Source organism: Asparagus officinalis, chromosome 4, assembly GCF_001876935.1.
Source record: "Asparagus officinalis chromosome 4, Aspof.V1, whole genome shotgun sequence".
Taxonomy (NCBI): Eukaryota; Viridiplantae; Streptophyta; class Magnoliopsida; order Asparagales; family Asparagaceae; genus Asparagus; species Asparagus officinalis.
In genome coordinates, this window is record NC_033797.1 from 8,339,997 (window position 1) to 8,359,718 (window position 19,722).

Consider the following 19,722-nt stretch of genomic DNA (forward strand, 5'->3'; position numbering starts at 1 on the left):
CCCTCTTCCTTCTCTCTCCTCTCCCCTATCGCTAAAGATAAAATTTTACCAAACCCCCTATGTCTTTTCTCTAATTTTCGGTTAGTCCATTCTGAGACTCTCCTTTGATTTCACCAAACAAAAGGTTCTGAAAGCACCGTCTACGACGTGAGGCTCAATGGCCGGAGAGTTACCATCAAAAAACCTGTCCTTTCCTCTTCAGACGACCTCGACAAGTTCCACAGAGAACTTCAACTATGGTGGTAAGAAAGTTTACACTCCTTTAGGTGCAGGTTTTCGCTTAAAGTTGGGATTTTGGGAGTGCCCATGTTGACCAATATGGATAATTTTGATGTTGGTTTTTTTTAGCGTGAATTGAAGTGGATCATCCTTGATTGGCTAAGTTGGTTGTTGCTCATGCGAGGCCTCCAAATTATTTGTTTTTCTTTGAGTTTTATGAGTGAGAGAATTTGGCAGAGAGATTGCATGTTGAGGAGTGGAGCCCTGAGATTGATGAAGAACTCGTGATTACTTATGATCTCGGTATATTCTTTCGTATAATGTGTTGTATATGACTATTTACCAAAAATATCCTGTGAGATCAAATTAGACATTGCACTATTTGTTTTGTACTAAATTGTTTGTTATTATTTCAGCTGATACACAAGTTTATTATGCTCGAGTTCTATTTCTATTGATATAGTTACATCCTTAATTGCCTTCTCTTTGATGTTCAATGTGTTCTGTTATTATTTGAAACTTTATAAACATAAAAAACATATTTTTATTTTTCTGATACAGAATCAAGGTTTTGATGTGTCATTGTCAGATGCCAGTAGTGTTTTTGATTCCATAAAGGTGATAAGCTTTCAACTCCTATGTATTCTTTTTTTTTTTTTTGCTACTTTTCCATTTAGTGAAGAGGTATAACTTAAACCATTATTTCCTCAGTCGCTTAGTCAAAGTGATGGAAGATGGCGATATGATTCTAGCAGTGCTGAATCCAGCACTTATGTTGCTAGTACTGAAATCTTTTACCTTTCTTGGTATCTATGTTGAAAATAACTTAACACTAGATGCTATATTTACCAGTTTATATCTTTTGTAATTATTGCTTCACTTTGATTGGCTGAAAATCGTCTCATGTTAATGTTGTAACTTCTAAGTATAACTACTGTTGTGCCTGATCAAACTGATCACTTTTCATGTTTGTACGGTTGCAGGGACAACACTTGAAACACTTGCAGGAGTGGTTTCCCTGGTAGATCCAGAGGTGGATCAATCAAGGGTAAGACTTACATTACCAATGTTTATTTTTTAAATTGTATGATTGTGTTATGATTAGGTTTGAGTAACTATTTGATATCAGAATGATCGTTCATAATTTTTACTCCTATTTAAAAATTAAGGAGAATATCTCTTACTTTTGCTTATAATTACACTTCGTAGGTTAGATGCATTTCTATCCCACTGAACTTTATTTTGCTTAAATGTAAGACTCATTGGCTTTAGGTTAGTATGGCAATGTGATTCTATGTTAATCTTTCATGGCCATTTGAAAGTGAAAATTCTTTATTTTACTCAAGCTCTAAGTCTTCTTGCAAAGTTGCAAGCTTACAATACATCTTGCTAATCCATAATACTCTGAAGCATTATCACTAAGAAAGCAATACTTCATCCAAGTTGTGTGAGATAGGAATGCGACATGCGATTGAGTGCCAAATTGAGTGATGAATTTTTTTTCATAGGTAAAGAATATTTCACTGATTATCAGGTGTACAAGGGTACTTAGGCACTCCAAAGTATAACAAAAGTAGGCTTCCAACAGCAAGAAAAAACATCACAATGTTGCATGAGAGACCAATATACAAATATAAGTTAGTGTCATTTAAAATCACCAAGTTTGCAGGCCATCAAGTGTTTTCGTCAAAAATTGGTTTTGTTGAGGAATTCATTATATCTTCAGTCGATTACAACAAATTCAAAGGAATAGTCTTTTTATAAGACCTTTTCTACACAACAAAGCAAAAATTACAACTTTTGAGAAAATAACATAAAAATCGTCTATCGATTCTTGTTTTTGTGGGACTTTGCCTGTGCCGGGAACGCTTTGGTTCGTGGATCGCCGAATCACAGATCGTGAAGGGGGTTTAATGATTCTTCCTTCGTTTATCGAAGTGAGAATTTGAAACGATATCTTATCAAAGTAAGATAGTAGTTCTTCTTGAAATCAAGTCAAAGCTCGAATCTCAAGGGAATCACACCAAGAACTCAAGTCTGCTCTCTCTCCGCTCTGAATTGCTCGAAAATATGCTCGATAATCAGCCTCTCCTGTAATGACCCTAGGGGGTATTTATAGCCTCCAGGAGAAGTTCAAGTAAAAACACAAAGTTTTAGAGAAAACGTTCCCGCGAGACAGCATTTGCTGTCTCGGCGGCCGAGACAGTGTTTGTTGTCTCGGCCTACGAGACAGTAAATACTGTCTCGGAAAAGGAAACTGTCTGGTAGTTCTGTCTCGGAAAACCCAACTACCTAGCAGTTTCCACTGTAACTGCCTTCCCACGTTTCCAACTCCGTTATTTCGACAGTTATCCACGTGATTCTCACCCACGACGTTTCCCATGTTCTTTGACAGTTAATGGACACGTGTCGGCGGTTATACAAAACGGTTTCTGATCCTTCGAGAGCTGTCTCGCGTACGAGACAATAAACACTGTCTCGCACTGTGAGACAGTAAACACTGTCTCGCACTACGAGACAGTAAACACTGTCTCGCATGCGAGATAGTAAACACTGTCTCTCACGGCGAGACAGTAAACACTGTCTCGCGTGCCGAGATAGTCTACACTGTTCCTTATGTTCTTTTGATCTTTGGATGATCTCCTCTTGAGCTGTATTTGGATATCTTTCAGCATTTTTTGACGCCTACATCAAGCTGTGAATTTTATTGAGTAATCATGCGAGGGAATTGCTAATGCCTCTAAATTGTCTGCAGTTTCGTTCCTGCTAATTAAATATAGTATATAGTTGCTACAAGCAGAGCTCTTCTATGCCTTGAACCTGGACCTTTTCTTCCCTCTAGAGTCTTATACCAAGACTTATGTCTTCCTTGTAGCCTCATATAGGATAGTATTTGATCACATATTTGAGTTGAAAATAAGCATTTAAAGAACAAATGCTAAACAGTTTTATTATGAGCCCACAATGGTTACCGTGTGCATCATCTGTTCTCCCCCAAGCTTTAACTTTATCCTTGGTCATGAGCTTGTTGAGCATAACTGACCACAAGATTTTGTCAAATCATGCTTATGTATTAAGTTAAAAGATTTAAGACTGTACATATCAGTGTAAGTGATAATGTGCATTTATAGTACTTGATGAAATAAAATAAATTGGGTTAGAGAGATTTGAACCTTGTGAAATTTTGCATATACCTTAAAAGTCATAGATATAATGGTATATTATTATAATCATAAATACCTTGGGCTCGAATTTAAAAAAATTAATTTAACCTTTTTTACCTTCAACAAATCATCATAGGCTATATCCCTTTCGCTCATTTGTTAGAACTATAAGTAGATATAGTAGTTTAATATATTTTGTCTAGAGAGCTTTATTTTTTTTCCTTTCCTTTTTTAGTTGTTTAATAATAATTGTAATTGACTCAATTGTTATATACTAAAGATTCTGAAATTTGGAAATTCCTATTAGAGAGTAAACTTTTACTAAATGGACATTATCAAATATCTTGCAATATCTTAATTCATGTAAGAAAAAATGAGCTCAAATGTCAATTGGAATTACTATGAGGAAAGTACTAATTTCATGATACATATAAAAATTGATAATGCAATTGCTAAAGGAAATTATTAAGCTTACATGCTACAAGTCATATGATAACTTAGAGAATGATAGTTAGCCAAAACGTATTTGCGTCTATTAGCTTAATTATTCTATTGATAGACTCTATAACATAACAAATATTATAGATGTTAATGAAAGAAATGTTGGCAGACATTATAATGTAAGAAATATTATAGATGTAATGGTTTTTTGTTTAAAAAGAATGTTCTTTATAGGAGAGATTTATTTCTATATTGCTTTGTTCATTATCAATGATTCAATCAGTACTTAGGTGATCTGCTCTAATTCCCTATGCATCCATGTTTCATGTTCCTTTAACTTTGTGTTCAGAAGGTTATATGTCTTGATATGTCCTTCTTATTGTTTTAGCCTTTCCTATGACCATAAAACCATTGCGAAACAGTAAGAGACATGGGGAGCTGCTAGGAGATCAACAATTTGATGCTATTTAGTTGAGGTCAGGTCTTTGGTGAATGGAGATGTTTTTAAGCTCTATATTTTGTTGCTAAATGTTGCTAATGTTCCAATTTTTTGGTGTGAGTATGTTAGGAGTTGTTTTGATAGGTTTTTGATGTATACAGCTAGGGAATTTTATGTTTTTTTTGGTGTGATGTAATGAGAGATACTCTTCATTTTATTCTTTGGTTGGGGATTTTGATGATTATCTGTAAGTAGATTGTAATCACCCATTTTTTCAAGAATGTATTGCTCGGTTGGGGTCTTCTTTCAAGACTCAATCCTTTCTCTTAAGAAGACATGAGAAGAGCTTGACTTCATAGTGATTAACCGATGCTAGATAATTGTCTATGCTACTTGACATGTATTTTCTTGAAAACATATTGCACTTGCTGAATCAATTCTATTGTATTCTATTTTGAGTGCTGGTCATATTATTTTGTTATAGGACACAAAAGATTTAATGTTCAATCCAAGTATCTCATTCATTCAATGAGGTTATTAGTGTGATTCTTAGTTGTTATATCCAAATGTCTAAAAGATTTCAACTTATTCGTTTTGACGTCGCATAAGATCCAATGACTTTATTTTATGTCTATATATTTGATCCATTGCTTACATTCAATAATTTAATAACAAATCTTTCCTTAAATAAATTTAAAATTTTATAATAAATGATAAAAATTTTACCACGTGCATTGCACGTGCAATCCAACTAGTTTCAATAAAAGTTCCACTCTAAGACCATTTACGATAACTCCCAAACCTCCCCATCCAACGACTTAAATTGCAAAATTTATGAGCATTTTTTTTTGAAAATGAAAAGAATACTTCCATGTCAGCTGCATATTTTTTTTGAAGTAAGAAGCATATTTTTTTTTGAAGTAAGAAGCAGGGTGAGAACCCATGCTCATATATATATGTGGTTTATATATACAATAGAAACATAAAGAGGAAGAGAAAGAACCAGGAGAAGAAATTGTCGGTTAGGAGCGGACCTTGTCGTCACCAAGCAGACAAATTCTACCATGATTCCAATCTTTCCTGGGAGTAAGCCTAGCTAACTAAAAACAACAACAGAAAGAAAGATAGGGGAATTGTTGAGATATTACAAAAGATCATACCAAAAAAGCCAAAAGATAAAGTACTGGAAGAGCCACCACTTGGGAGCACCATAGTTAGCTAAGGAAATTGTCTCCCACACCATCGTCGAGTCCAGGTTTAGCCCACTCATTAAGACCAAGCTCAACCGTGACACTGTGCATGAAGGAATCTCTTTTACTACTGGAGGCACCTATCCACAAAAGAGTGTATTGAGCTATATTAGCAGCTATAATGTGAGAAGGTGTATAAAGCTTGTCGAAGATGAGCTTATTTCTGCAATTCCATAACCACCAACAACAGCAGGGGAGGATGACTTTCCATAGAGTCTTGATGTACTTGTTGAGGAAGAAATCACCTTGAGCAATGGTTAGTGAGCCAATCCCCTGTGGCCAGTAACCAGACTGACCATTTGGGATGAGGAGGGCCCAAACCGATCTGGTAAAGGAACAATCATTGAACAAGTGATCGTGGGTTTTAGTATCTGAACTGCACATGGGGCAAACCGTATCCCCTGTCCAACCCTTCTTAACTAAGACATCTCTTGTGTTTAGTTTGTGCAAACTCAGGGACCAAAAGAAGGTCTTGACCTTAAGCGGAGTAGGCGACTTCCAGATAAAATTTTGTAAGTGGGAGAATGTACCTCCTGAGTTAAGAAATGAGTAGAGAGATTTGACTGTAAACTTGCCTGAATGGTGGAGATGCCAGGTAATTTCATCTCTTTTTTTGGTCAATGAAGAAATTTTACTTCATTTCCCAAATTTGAAGTTATGTACACCTCAAAAATTCAGCACTAACAAAGCTGAAAGAAAATCACAAGTAAACAACTATTCACAAAAGGAGAAGCTTAGTTATTTACAAGTATTGGCTTTTATAAAGCTAAAAGTCATGCTTTATGTTCCGCTGAAATGGAGCTGTTGAGTGTGATTATCAATATATCCACTTTGATCTCCCTTGTTATCTGGTCAGCACTTTTGATTTCATGCTTGAAAATTCTATTGTTTCTCTCCCTCCATAAGCAATATATTGTAGCAGATAAAGCCAATCTCTTCACTTTTTGCTTAAATCCTTTCCCTCTTAGCCTGTAACTGAACCAGATCATCACCAAGTTCCAGTTGCTAGCCCTCCATTTAAACCATAGCCAGTCCATGATTTTATTCCAGACAACATTTGAAAAATTGTATTCAAAATACAAATGATTTCTGGTTTCTATAGCAGACCCGTTGCATAAACAACAATGTTCAGCTTGAATGATACCTCTCCTCACCAAACGGTCCCTTGTGAGCAGTCTGTCAAGCACAGCTAGCCATAAGATGAAGCTATGCTTTGGGTAATTCAAACTCCCCCATACTGTATTATAACATTGTACTTTGCTTGCTGAAGGGAAAATAGCAGTATAGAGTTTAGAGATTTTGACCTTTGATCCCTTGTAACATGAGCTGACATGTTGGATTAAGTTTTCAATACCTCCACAGCTGATAATAGCTTTATCCCCTAGTTTTAAGGATTTGTTTTCTCATCAATAATTCCTGGTAATTTCATCTCTGATGGCTACTTCTGGTGATTTGGCAGCCTCAAGCTTACGATATAGCTGCTCAATCTGGTTTTTGTCATCATCAGAGTTACCTCTTCTGATAATGGGGTGCCACTTCTAGGAATTATTGATGAGAAGGCCTTGACAATTGGTGGTTGTGGAACTGGCAAAAGCAAGTTGATGCACTCTTGGTAACAGACTACTGAGGGTGTTGTCCCCCAACCATTTATCTTGCCAAAATCTATAAAGTTTACCATCCCCCAATTTCTATCGAACCAAGTGAAAGAAAGGGTCATGAATAGAGAATAAGTCCTTAATCAGTTTAGAAGCTGAAGATCTAGGAGGGTTAGTTATAGGGTTAGAGCCATTAACAGAATAAATAGACATGATCACTTTACCAATATAGGATTCTATGTCAAGGATCTTCCAAATCCATTTAGATAACAAAGCTAAGTTAAAGGGCTGTAGATTAAAGACACCTACTCGATCTTCATCCTTACCTTTACAAACAATACCTCATTTCACCAAACTTTTAGATTTTGAAGATTGTTGGTAGGAACCCCAAAGAAAGTTTCGTCTAATTTTGTCCATAACCTTGAGGAGCTAACTATGGAGTTTAAAATATGACATATAGTATAACGGGAGAGAGGATAGAACTGAATTCACCAAGGTGAGTCTATCCCCTATGGAAAGGGACATGTTTTTCTATAATGCCAACTTTCTCGAAAAAGAATCTAGAAGAGGTTGTCATTCCCTTCTAGACAATGAACCTTTTTTGAGGGGGAGACCAAGATAAATGAATGGAAGAGAACTGTTAATGCAGTTGAGTTTATTAGCCAAATGGACACATCTGCTATGAACTTTTCCAACATAGAAGAGGGTGGATTTAGATGGATTAATGTGGAGACCAGAGATGTTTCCAAACATGAACAAGATAGATTTGAGGGTAAAAATATCTCTATTGTCAAGTTGCAGAAAATGAGGGTGTCATCAGCAAATTGGAGAGACCTGATAGAGTTCAGCTCTCCTTTAAGATTAAGATATGAAAGATCACCAGCTATGAAGCTGGTTGTGATCATCTTATTGAGCACATCCACCACCAATAGAAAAAGCATAGGCGAGAGGGGCTCTCCTTGTTTGAGACCACAGTGACATTGAAAAAAGGAAGAAGGAGAACAATTAGCAAGGACTGCAGATTTAGAGGAGGAAATGATGTGGGAGATCCAGTGACACCATCTAGAGCTGAATCCTCTGGCTTTGAGGAGAGATAAGAGAAAATTCCAATTAACACAATCAAAGGCTTTGAAGAAGTCCACTTTAATTGTGCAAAGTTCATTTTTCCCTGAAGAGCATATGTTGATCATTTCGTGGGCTAGAAGAATAGAGTAAATAGATGATTTGCCATTTTGAAAAGCTGATTGAGACTGGTCAACCAGAGAGGGAATAAGGGGCTTGAGACGGTTGGCTAAGATTTTGGTGAAAATCTTAACAGAGCTGTTAAGAAGGCTAATGGGTCTGAAGTCAGATGGTGAACTTGCCCCCTCCTTCTTAGGTATGAGGCAAATAAAAGAAAAGTTAATGTTGTGGAGGGATCTAACATCATAAAAAAGAGATTGAATGAAGGATGTGTCATCATTTTGAATAACAACCCAAAATTTCTTAAAGAACCAGCATATTCAGTGTGCGATTTGTTGTTTACATAAATTTTTAATATATAAGTGTGAAAATAAGTTTTTTTAATATATAAGTGTGAAAATAAAATTTACAACGATACTGTTATTTTTATTATGCTTTGCATTATATAATTCAAAACTATTATATAATAATATAATATATATATATATATATATATATATATATATATATAATATATTATATATTATATATATAATATATATATATATATATATATATATATATATATATATATATATATATATAATAATATACATAATATATATAGTAATATATATATAATATATATATATATATATATAATATATATATATATATATATATATATATAATATATATATAATATATAATATATATATATATATATATATATCTATATATATATATATATATATATATATATATATATATATATAATAATAATAATAATAATGGAGGTGAGGCTGGCAGCTCACTTCCCACCGTGAGCTGCAAGTGTATGACATATGAGCCCCTACTAGTCACACATCGGTGTGGGGCTCACATATCAATACACTTGCAGCTCACGGAGAGAGGTGAGCTTGCCAGCTCACCTCCATTATTCCATATAATAATATATATATATATATATATATATATATATATATATATAATATATATATATATATATATATATATATATATATATTTATATATATATATATATATATTAATTTATATAATATATTATATATATATATAATATATATCACTTAATCAGGCAAATGTGATGTAGAACACACGACAGACACGTTTATGTCAAAGTGGGACAATCGCAAGCCCAAATGCCGGCCCGGTCGAAGAAAATAACTTGTTTCGAAGAAACGCCGTAACTTTTAAACCGTACGTCGGAATTGGACGAATTATATTTGAAAATTGCTATCCAAACCGACCCCTAAGGATTCAGTTTGCTTCCTCCGTTTTGTTAAATTTCTTACGGTTTGAGAGATATCTGCATTTTTGTCCGTTTTTATTATTTTTAGTAATGATTTAGGAGTCTGTTTTGATTCGGAAACAAAGCCGATTTGATCTCAGATTTGACCGGTGGACTTTCCTAGTCGTAAGGAGTCTTTTTAGGAGTTTTAATGTTTTAGGAATTCTTTTACTATTTTTGGTAAGTTAGAGTCCTTGTAGGAGTTTGAGTCCTTGTAAAAGTCTTGTTTCTTTTCTATTTAAGTAGGGTCTTGTAAGCCCTAGAGGTATAACTTTTGATTAATAAAATTTCGTTTTTCTTCAATATTTACTTCGTGGATTCGAAGCTATTCGTGGATTCGAAGATTGTTTTTGGTGGATTCCGATACTACAACTTCTGCGCTGCGTCAAAATGTAAGATATATTCTGCTATGTTTTATAAAATGGATATAATCATTTTAAATAAACTCCATTCAGCCACTATTTTTAATATTTAAAAAATAAATAGTAGTTAATTAGATATTCAAGGGGGGAATTTAGAAGAAAGTAAACTGAGGGCTATAACCGGTAAGCATAAAAATAGATATAATTTTGAAGGTACATATAGGAGAAACTTTATTTCATACAACATTAGAGTGACTATTAAATGATCATTCTCCGCGTACTGGGGTGCGTGATACGAGGCTTCTCAAGTGACACTATGAGTGAAACTGAATTGTCCAACTGCGCCCCTTCTGCTATTGACCGAAATTTTTATGATGATCAGAGATAAGGTGTATAGAAGAAAGAAAAAACTAAGCAAAAGCAGGGGATTTCTCCCCGTTCATTAAAATAGAAAAGGTTCAAAATACAAAAATGGACACACGAGCATGTATTATTGGGGATTTTCGAATAGAACTGATAATTCATACATACAACAAAGAGGTATATAACTTTCTCCCTAAACGATCTGTGTGGATGAAAAGCGGGCCTTGTCGTCATTCACCCCGCAAACACAAGTGTATTTAGGGACCAAAGTCAGCCCTATACATTTGTTGCGTGAATTAATTAAAACTTCTGTTAAAAAATTCCCAAAAAAAAAAAGAAAAACATCTTCAAGGAGATACAAATTTTTAGAAGGAAACTTCTAAAACAATATAGATCTGCGCCAAAAGACCGCCAACTCTTTTGATTTTGTCATGCAGAGAGTGATAACTTCCAGCCTCTTGATGTGCTCCAGCTTCCCTTTCAACTATCAACAGCAGTGGATGCTTAGCTAACTCCTCTGCAATCTTTCTCTCTTGTTCCTCCCGCTTGCTACTCCTGACCGTTCAGTGATAATTAAATGCGTGTAGGATAAGATGCAGTATTGTTTAAAATGATATTATCAATTCCTAGTTAATTTCCATATGCACCAACAAACTGCATGTAGAGAAGATAGATCGAGGATGCCATGACCATGTATCATTCAGGTAGAGAAACCTTGGCTTCTCACTGTCACGTTAGTACACCAAGCAAGCACATATAGAGAGGGATAAAGACTAGCCCAGTGTATATTCCCCAAACCATATATTTTGGGTAGAATATATATATCTACATTAAAACATGTCAAGAAATTAAGTAGTATTACTAATGGGTGAAGATCAGTCGTCATACATATGCAACTTCACACATACTTAAAGTTCCATTTATTCTTTAAATAGATGCATAGCAGTGTAAGTACTCTGTTCATACACTACAAGCTCAATACGCACGTAGAGCTTGGATGGAACTACGTACATAAGTCTATATATATAGGGATACTACAACATATCAGTGAACTTTCCACCCCGCCACCACCATACCCGGATCCACCATACCACCGGAACCATGTCGCGAACCGGACGGCCATGACCCAGAACCGGACCGCGCCACCGCTATCCCCACACACTTCGCATGACCACCCCGCTGCCACCTGAACCGCCAACCGCAACGCGCGGAGCCCGATCCACCCCGACTCCCGCCCCCTCGACAGCCCGGAACCTCCACACCGAAACGCCACTACCACGCCCACCGCCACTGCACCCCTCCACCGGAGCACGGGCCAGAACCCGATCGCTCCACCGGGACCGCGGATCCGCCAGCACTTGCCACCCCGTTTTTTCCGCCAGAACCAGCCACCCGAACCTGCCTCCACTACGCAGACCCGGATACCACCACCTGACCTGCTCAGAGACATATGCCGGATCGCAATTACACTTCCGCCCTCCTCCGCGAACGCACCGTCCATACCGCCACCTCTGCAGAACCAGCCACCCCACCTGCAACCCGGATGGCCGCCACGCTCGCCACCGACCGACCTCCACTACGCACGCACCGCCCGCTAGAACCACCACCACTACCGGAACGCGAACCTGGACCCGACCTCCACACAGATCCCAGCCGCACTTCGCCCCCGTCCAGCCGGAAAACCGCGCCACTAGCCCTGCCACGTCTCTGGGGAACCGCCGCCACTACCGCCACCTCTGCCAGAACCACCACCACCCCCGGACCCACCACCTGAACCCGATCCTCCACCGGATCCAGATCCACCACCACTTCCGCCCCCTCCACCGGAACCGTCACCACCGCCAACGCCCTTCAAGGAGCGGACGGCGGAGGCGAGGCCAATGTTGAGGACAATGAGAAAAATGAAGGCAAAAGCAATAAGCCTCTTACGTGCCATTTTTAGTGAGCTGGGAAGGGATGAGATGGAGTAAGGGAGTGCACAAGGGTTTTTATAGGGAGTGTCAGCTTGCATGCGGACACCAAAATTTAATGAACGTCAAGACTTCGTGAGCTGAACCGAGTCTGAGGTGTGAATTTTTGAAAGCATTTTTGACATTTTGTTACCAAGATTAATTTTTATTCGGCTATGGGAATTTGAGTGAAGTGCTTCAGTACTATGTCAGATTAATTCTCTTTCAAATCTAATTGCCCTACCCACAACCATGTCTAATATGAGTGAAGGCCTAACCGAGCAATATTTTGAAAACTTAATTTCGTTCAATATTCAAGAGATATCTGTAACGAAGACCAATGCAGTCGTAGGACTGAAAGCTATGAAGTTTCCAAATATGTTAGATTTGATGACGCTGGTCTGCTTAAATTCTCGACAAAGTGAATTTTGGTGTTGAATTTTTCATCCATCTAGATATTTGATGCCAATTTATGCTACTTAATTTATATTCACATTTGAAATGTTTTCTTAAACGTGTAATCCTCGTAAACTAATCCTATTTGGTATTTTCGATCAATAAAAAACATTTATGTACCTTAGATTTGTTATTCTATGTATGTTTGACAACTAGGAAGTAAATGGAAAATACACTGAAAATGACTGAAAAGTGAAGAGTGTCATATTAGCATTTCAGCCCATTTAGCTTAATTTCTTCAAAATTTGGAGAAAGTAGATGGAAAATAAAGAGAGAGGACAGAGATAAAATATATTGTCAGATTCTTCACGTATAATTTTAGTTTTACTTGTCCACTTTCTACTATTACTTTCAGCAATAACCAAACATGAAAAAAAAAAGTAAGTGACACATCATTTACCACCTCAACTTTCTTTCCTTTTACTTTTTAACACCCAAATAAAAATTTATAAAATATAAAGTAATAAAAAAGTACCTTGATGAGAAAGTACTTTGTCTTTTTTTCACTTTATATTCACTTTCCCCTTGCCAAACATGGCAAAGGCCATGGGGAAATTTATATTAATTAATGTTCGGTTGACATCAAATAGAGGTGTAGAAGCAAATGTAACAGGCAAACTTTTATTTAATTTGAGTGTGTTGCTTAGCTATAAGGTAGTTGGACATGGTAATTAGATTTCCATTTTCTAGAAAACTACAGTATTTATTGCAACCAATTTGGCTTGCAAAAAAGGTTATAAGTAGGTTTACTATATAAAAATTTAAAATTTAATATTATTTGAGCAAGTGATCGCTTCAAAACAAATAAAAAATATAGATTATCTTTCAACTTAATTAGGGTAAACAAACAATCCCTAGAATCATATACATGTTAACATGTAGTTCCTCCATCTGCTATATATTCTTCAAAACTTTAGACCTAGTGCTAGAATTTAGGTCTGCCGACATCAAAGTTAGTATGCATGAAAACTACTTACAAAATCAAGATATCTGGACTGTTCAACCAAGATTGAATGACTCATGGATGTGGGCCGAATGGGGTTGGTAAGCTCAGATCAAAGCAATTGTGTGCTCTGTCAATGGGATAAAAGAGAAACAACAAATCACATCTTTTTTGACTGTCAGTTTTCGGCTGAGGTTTGGAACATGATAATGGAATGGTTAAGTTTTAAATGGAAGTCTTGCAACTGGAACCAGCTCCTAAATTGGTATTCTTGTAATCTAAGGGGTAAGGGTGCCACGAAAAATCTGAAGCGAATGGCATTGTCAACGGCTGTGTACATAATTTGGCAGGAGAGGAATCTCCAAATTTTTCAAGGCAGGAAGAGAGAGGTCAAGCAAATTGTTCATATCATCAAATTTTTAGTATACACAAGAGTTTTGAATGACAGCTCATATGTTCATATAAGGGAGCTCTTTGAGAAAATGTAATTTTTCTGTTTTTGGAATACCAGGTACACTGGATCTTGATGTATTACAAAACTGTACAGTTTGGATATGAATAAAATTACTTCATTTACTAAAAAAAAAAAAGTTAGTATGCATGCAAGTAACGATCATTCATGAATAAGAAACAAATCTAAGGAAATGTTAAATTAGCCTATCCATGAGTCCTAATTTGTTGTGATCCTCAAACCACCATCCATCTTTAGTCTCCGACGTCTTTGAAGTCTTTCCTCAACACATCATTCACCGACTGCAAATGTGGATCTTTTGAAAGTGACATACTAATAACGCTTCAGTAGTTGTCTCTAGAAAAATCACTATATTCGTGCTTTATCATATATCATCAAGACATCAACAATGGATTAATATAATGGAGTCCATAGTCAAAATAAACAACTGCCTTCAGGAGTTTAGTAGAGTATCTGGATTGGAGCCAAACTCCTATAAATCCTCTGTGCTATTTTGTGGGATTGAAGACAATGCTAAAGCTCAAATATGTTCATACCTGAAATTTCCAGAGGGATCGTTGCCTGTAAGATACTTAGGCATGCCCTTGGTCTCTAAAAGACTCTCCTACTTGGACTGCTCAACTTTAATCTCAAAAATTTCGGATCAGCTGCAAGACTGGCAAAAAAGAAAGAACTTATCTTATGCGGGGAGGATTCAACTCATTAAAACTGTTATCTTGGGAATTCAATCATATTGGACCAGTAACTATGTTCTGCCGATTAAAGTGTTGGAGAAAATTGATATGCTTTGTGCTGCTTTCTTATGGGGAAGTAAAATACATCTTGTTTCATGGCCAGAAGTCTGCAAGGATAAAAAATTAGGAGGTTTGGGGCTATTTTCCTCTAAGCTGTGGAATCATGCTGCAGCAATCAAGTGGCTATGGATGATACACTCTAAAAAAGATCTATTGTGGATTAAATGGGTACATGGAAATTACTTAAAGCAACTGGAAATTTGGCAAGTTCAACCGAAGAAAAGTGATTTGTGGATGTGGAGGCAAATCCTAAAGGTGAGGGATTTGACATTGAGAAGATTTGGGAATGTGCACAACCTGCTCAGAGCTATTGCTAACTGTCACAGCAATGGAAAAATGAAAATTTCATCTGTATATAATGCTATCTCTCAATCTCCAGCATCTTCAGCAGCTGTACCCTAGGCGAAAACAGTTTGGGGTGGTTTGCATTATCCCAAGCATTCGATAATCCTATGGCTTGCTACTCTATCAAAGCTTCTGACAAAAGACAGATTATGTCGTATGGGTATATTGGAAATCAACCAGTGTGTGCTTTGTGCTGATTGTCAACCTGAATCTAGAGAACACCTGTTCTTTGAATGCCGGTTTTCTTCATATGTTTGGAATAATCTGATGGCATGGATGAAGTTTACTTGGAGATCCTGCTGCTGGAGTCAGGTAATGAGATGGTATAGCAACAATTTGAGGGGACTGGGATTCATGAAAAAGCTCAGGAGAATGATGTTATCTGGAACAGTTTATTGGATATGGAAGGAGAGGAATTTGAGGATTTTCCAACAAAAAATCCGTAACCCTGACCAGCTTATCAAGGAAATTAAGATTTCATTACTCCTGAAAGTTCTTAATGATGATGTTCCTGAATACTTAAGAGAAGAAGTAGCAAAGTTGTAAACTGTAGATAGTTTTCAGTATGTTGTTTGCCAGACAAAATAGTTCTGGTAGTTCTTGTTGCTCTTATATTTCAATACTTGGTGATGAATAAAATTTATTTCATTTACCAAAAAAAAAAACAATGGATTAATATAGAATTTTTTTGGGAAAAATGTGTACAGGCCCCAAAATCAGAAACTTCATGTGACGAGGTCCCTCATAGTTTTTCCCATGTGAATCAGTCCCTTTGATGTGTGACACTTTGTACTGCAACCTTTTTTTATCAATTATTACATGCCAGCTAAGCTAAAATCCCTAAATTATCCTTATCCTCTCTCCTCAATCTCTCAGACCCAGCAATCATATCATCTTTCTCAAGCTCGTCAACCTGGCCCTCGCCCTCCTCGCCGTTGCCGCCTCCGCTCAGGCCCCCAAGGCTCCCCTCAAGTTCGCTGCCACCTCCCCTCCCCTCCTCCATCCGTCCTCGTCGCCGTAGATCGCCGCCGCTCCCCCGTCGTAGATCGCCGCCGTCGAGACGCACAAGGCATTAATCCATTAGCTAGAAGAAGAAAAAAAAAAGAAAAAAATGTTTGACCAACTACAAATAAATAAACGATTTAATTTTAAAAAATAGTCAAAAGTTATCCCCATTTTTCCACTTTCACGAGACATCCACGCCTTTTTGGAGGAAGCTGAATTTACAATAAACCTAATATGAGCAGTCTTTTTATATTTTAATTTCGAACAAATTTTTAAAATAGACCATTTTTAAAACTTAATTAGCAAAATAGGCTAAAAAATATTTAATTACCAAAAATCGTTGTAAGCTGGGACGGTAGTTATAAATCGTTGTTATAAATGAGGATACAGTCATGTTTTAATAAATCGTTGTTAATTATATTTGATATTAGTTATACCTAATGATATGTTATTTCTAGATGCTATCGTGGTAGTTTTAGTAGCCCTCGAGTTAGTTCTAGCTTTTATTACCATAGTTCTAGCTTGTATACAGCCAGTTCTAGTCCACACCTTACTAGTTCTAAACTAAACTCGCGTTTTTTACAAGCAAACTTGTTAATTCTAGCTTCTACGTTAGTTCTAGCTTCTATTACCCTAGTTCTAGCTTGTATACAGCCAGTTCTAGCCCACACCTTGCTAGTTCTAAACCCAATAAGGGTTTTTTACATACACACTTGTTAATTCTTACTTCTACGTTAGTTCTATTTTTTATTACCCTAATTCTAGCTTGTATACAGCCAGTTCTAGCCCACACCTTGCTAGTTCTAAACATAACAAAGGTTTTTTACATGCACACTTGTTAATTCTTGCTTCTATGTTAGTTCTAGCTTCTATTACCCTAGTTTTAGCTTGTATACAGCCAGTTCTAGCCCACATATTGCTAGTTCTAAACCCAACAAGGGTTTTTTACATGCACACTTGTTAATTCTTGCTTCTACGTTAGTTCTAGCTTCTATTACCGTAGTTCTAGCTTGTATACAGCTAGTTCTAGCCCACACCTTGCTAGTTCTAAACCCAACAAGAGTTTTTTACATGCATACTTGTTAATTCTTACTTCTACGTTAGTTCTAGCTTCTATTACCCTAGTTCTAGCTTGTATACAGCCAGTTCTAACCCACACCTTGCTAGTTCTAAACCCAACAAGGGTTTGTAAGGTGTGGGCTAGAACTGGCTGTAGTATACAAGCTAGAACTGGGGTAATAGAAGCTAGAACTAACGTAAAAGAAAGAATTAACAAGTGTGCATGTAAAAAACCATTGTTGGGTTTAGAACTAGCAAGGTGTGGGCTAGAACTCGGGGTTTTCTTAGTGGGCCCAAACGTTCTTGGATCGGAGCTTTGCTTCGCTCCTCGGGAAGTGGACCGAGGCGCTCCAAGACTGATTTTCTCCTTCGGGAGGATTCTGCATGATCTCCCGGAGTAGCTATGGTAATTCTCGGCGGCTTAGCTTGGTTCGCCGGAGGTTGAACTTTGGTTGGAGGTTGCAAAGGTTGGTCCTTAGCCTGAATTGCCGCTTCAGACTTTGGCCTCCAAACTTTGCGAGTTGGTGGCGGCTTCTTGGCTAGGGTAATAGAAGCTAGAACTAACGTAGAAGCAAGAATTAACAAGTGTGCATGTAAAAAACCCTTGTTGGATTTAGAACTAGCAAGTTGTGGGCTAGAACTAGCTGTATACAAGCTAGAACTAGGGTAATAGAAGCTAGAACTAACATAGAAGTAAGAATTAACAAGTGTGCATGTAAAAAACCCTTGCTGAGTTTAGAACTAGCAAGGTGTGGGCTAGAACTTGCTGTATACAAGCTAGAACTAGGACCTTGCTAGTTCTAAACCCAACAAAGGTTTTTTACATGCACACTTGTTAATTCTTGCTTCTACGTTAATTCTAGCTTCTATTACCCTAGTTCTAGCTTGTATACAGCCAGTTCTAGCCCACACCTTGCTAGTTCTAAACTCAGCCCGTGTTTTTTGCAAGCAAACTTGTTAATTCTAGCTTCTACGTTAGTTCTAGCTTCTATTATCCTAGTTCTAGCTTGTATACAGCCAGTTCTAGCCCACACCTTACTAGTTCTAAACCCAACAAGGATTTTTTACATGCACACTTGTTAATTCTAGTTCTAAACTCAGCCCGTGTTCTAGAACTGGCTGTATACAAAATAGAACTAGGGTAATAAAAGCTAGAACTAAGGTAGAAGTAAGAATTAACAAGTGTGCATATAAAAAACATGGGTTTGGTTTAGAACTAGCAATGTGTGGGCTAGAACTGACCGTATACAAGCTAGAACTAGGGTAATAGAAACTAGAACTAACGTAGAAGCAAGAATTAACAAGTGTGCATGTAAAAAACCCTTGTTGGGTTTAGAACTAGCAAGGTGTGGGCTAGAACTGTCTGTATACAAGCTAGAACTAGGATAATAGAAGCTAGAACTAACGTAGAGCATGAATTAACAAGTGTGAAGGTAAAAAACGCAGGTTTGGAACTAGGGTAATAGAAGATAGAACTAACGTAGAAGCAATAATTAACAAGTGTGCATGTAAAAAACCATTGTTAGGTTTAGAACTAGCAAGGTGTGTGCTAGAACTGGCTGTATACAAGCTAGAACTAGGGTAATAGAAGCTAGAACTAACTCGAGGGCTACTAGAACTACCACGATAGCATCTAGAAATAACATATCATTAGGTATAACTATTATCAAATATAATTAACAACGATTTATAAAAACATGACTGTATCCTCATTTATAACAACGATTTATAACTACCGTCCCAGCTTACAACGATTTTTGGTAATTAAGTATTTTTCAGCCTATTTTGCTAATTAAGTTTTAAAAATGGTCTATTTTAAAAATTTGTTCAAAATTAAAATACAAAAAGACTGCGCACATTAGGTTTATTGCGAATTCAGCTTCCTCCAAAAAGGCGTGGATGTCTCGTGAAAGTGAAAAAATGGGAACAATTTTTGACTATTTTTTAAAATTAAATCGTTCATTTATTTGTAGCTGGTCAAACATTTTTTTTCTTTTCTTTTTTCTTCTTCTAGCTAATGGATTAATGCTTGACGAGGACGGGTGGAGGAGGAGAGGGGAGGCAGCAGCGAACTCGAGGGGAGCCTTGGGGGCCTGAGAGTAGGCGGCAACGGCGAGGAGAGCGAGGGCCAGGTTGACGAGCTTGAGAAAGCTCTTAGTTTTAGAGAGAGAGAAGAGAGAGAGAGAGAGAGAGAGAGAGAGAGAGAGAGAGAGATGAGAAAGAGAGGAGATGAGAGAGAAAGATGATATGATTGCTGGGTCTGAGAGATTGAGGTGAGAGGATAAGGATAATTTAGGGATTTTAGTTTAGCTGGCATGTAATAATTGATAAAAAATGGCTACAGTACAAAGTGTCACACATCAATGGGCTGATTCACATGGGAAAAACTATGA

General features: G+C 37.0%; 1 long non-coding RNA gene across 1 annotated transcript; it reads left to right on the plus strand.

Annotated features, from left to right (window-relative positions):
- On the plus strand, positions 808–4,670 carry LOC109835888. The gene is made up of 3 exons (XR_002245721.1): positions 808–837; positions 1,203–1,267; positions 4,213–4,670. It is a non-coding gene; the product is annotated as an uncharacterized LOC109835888 (long non-coding RNA).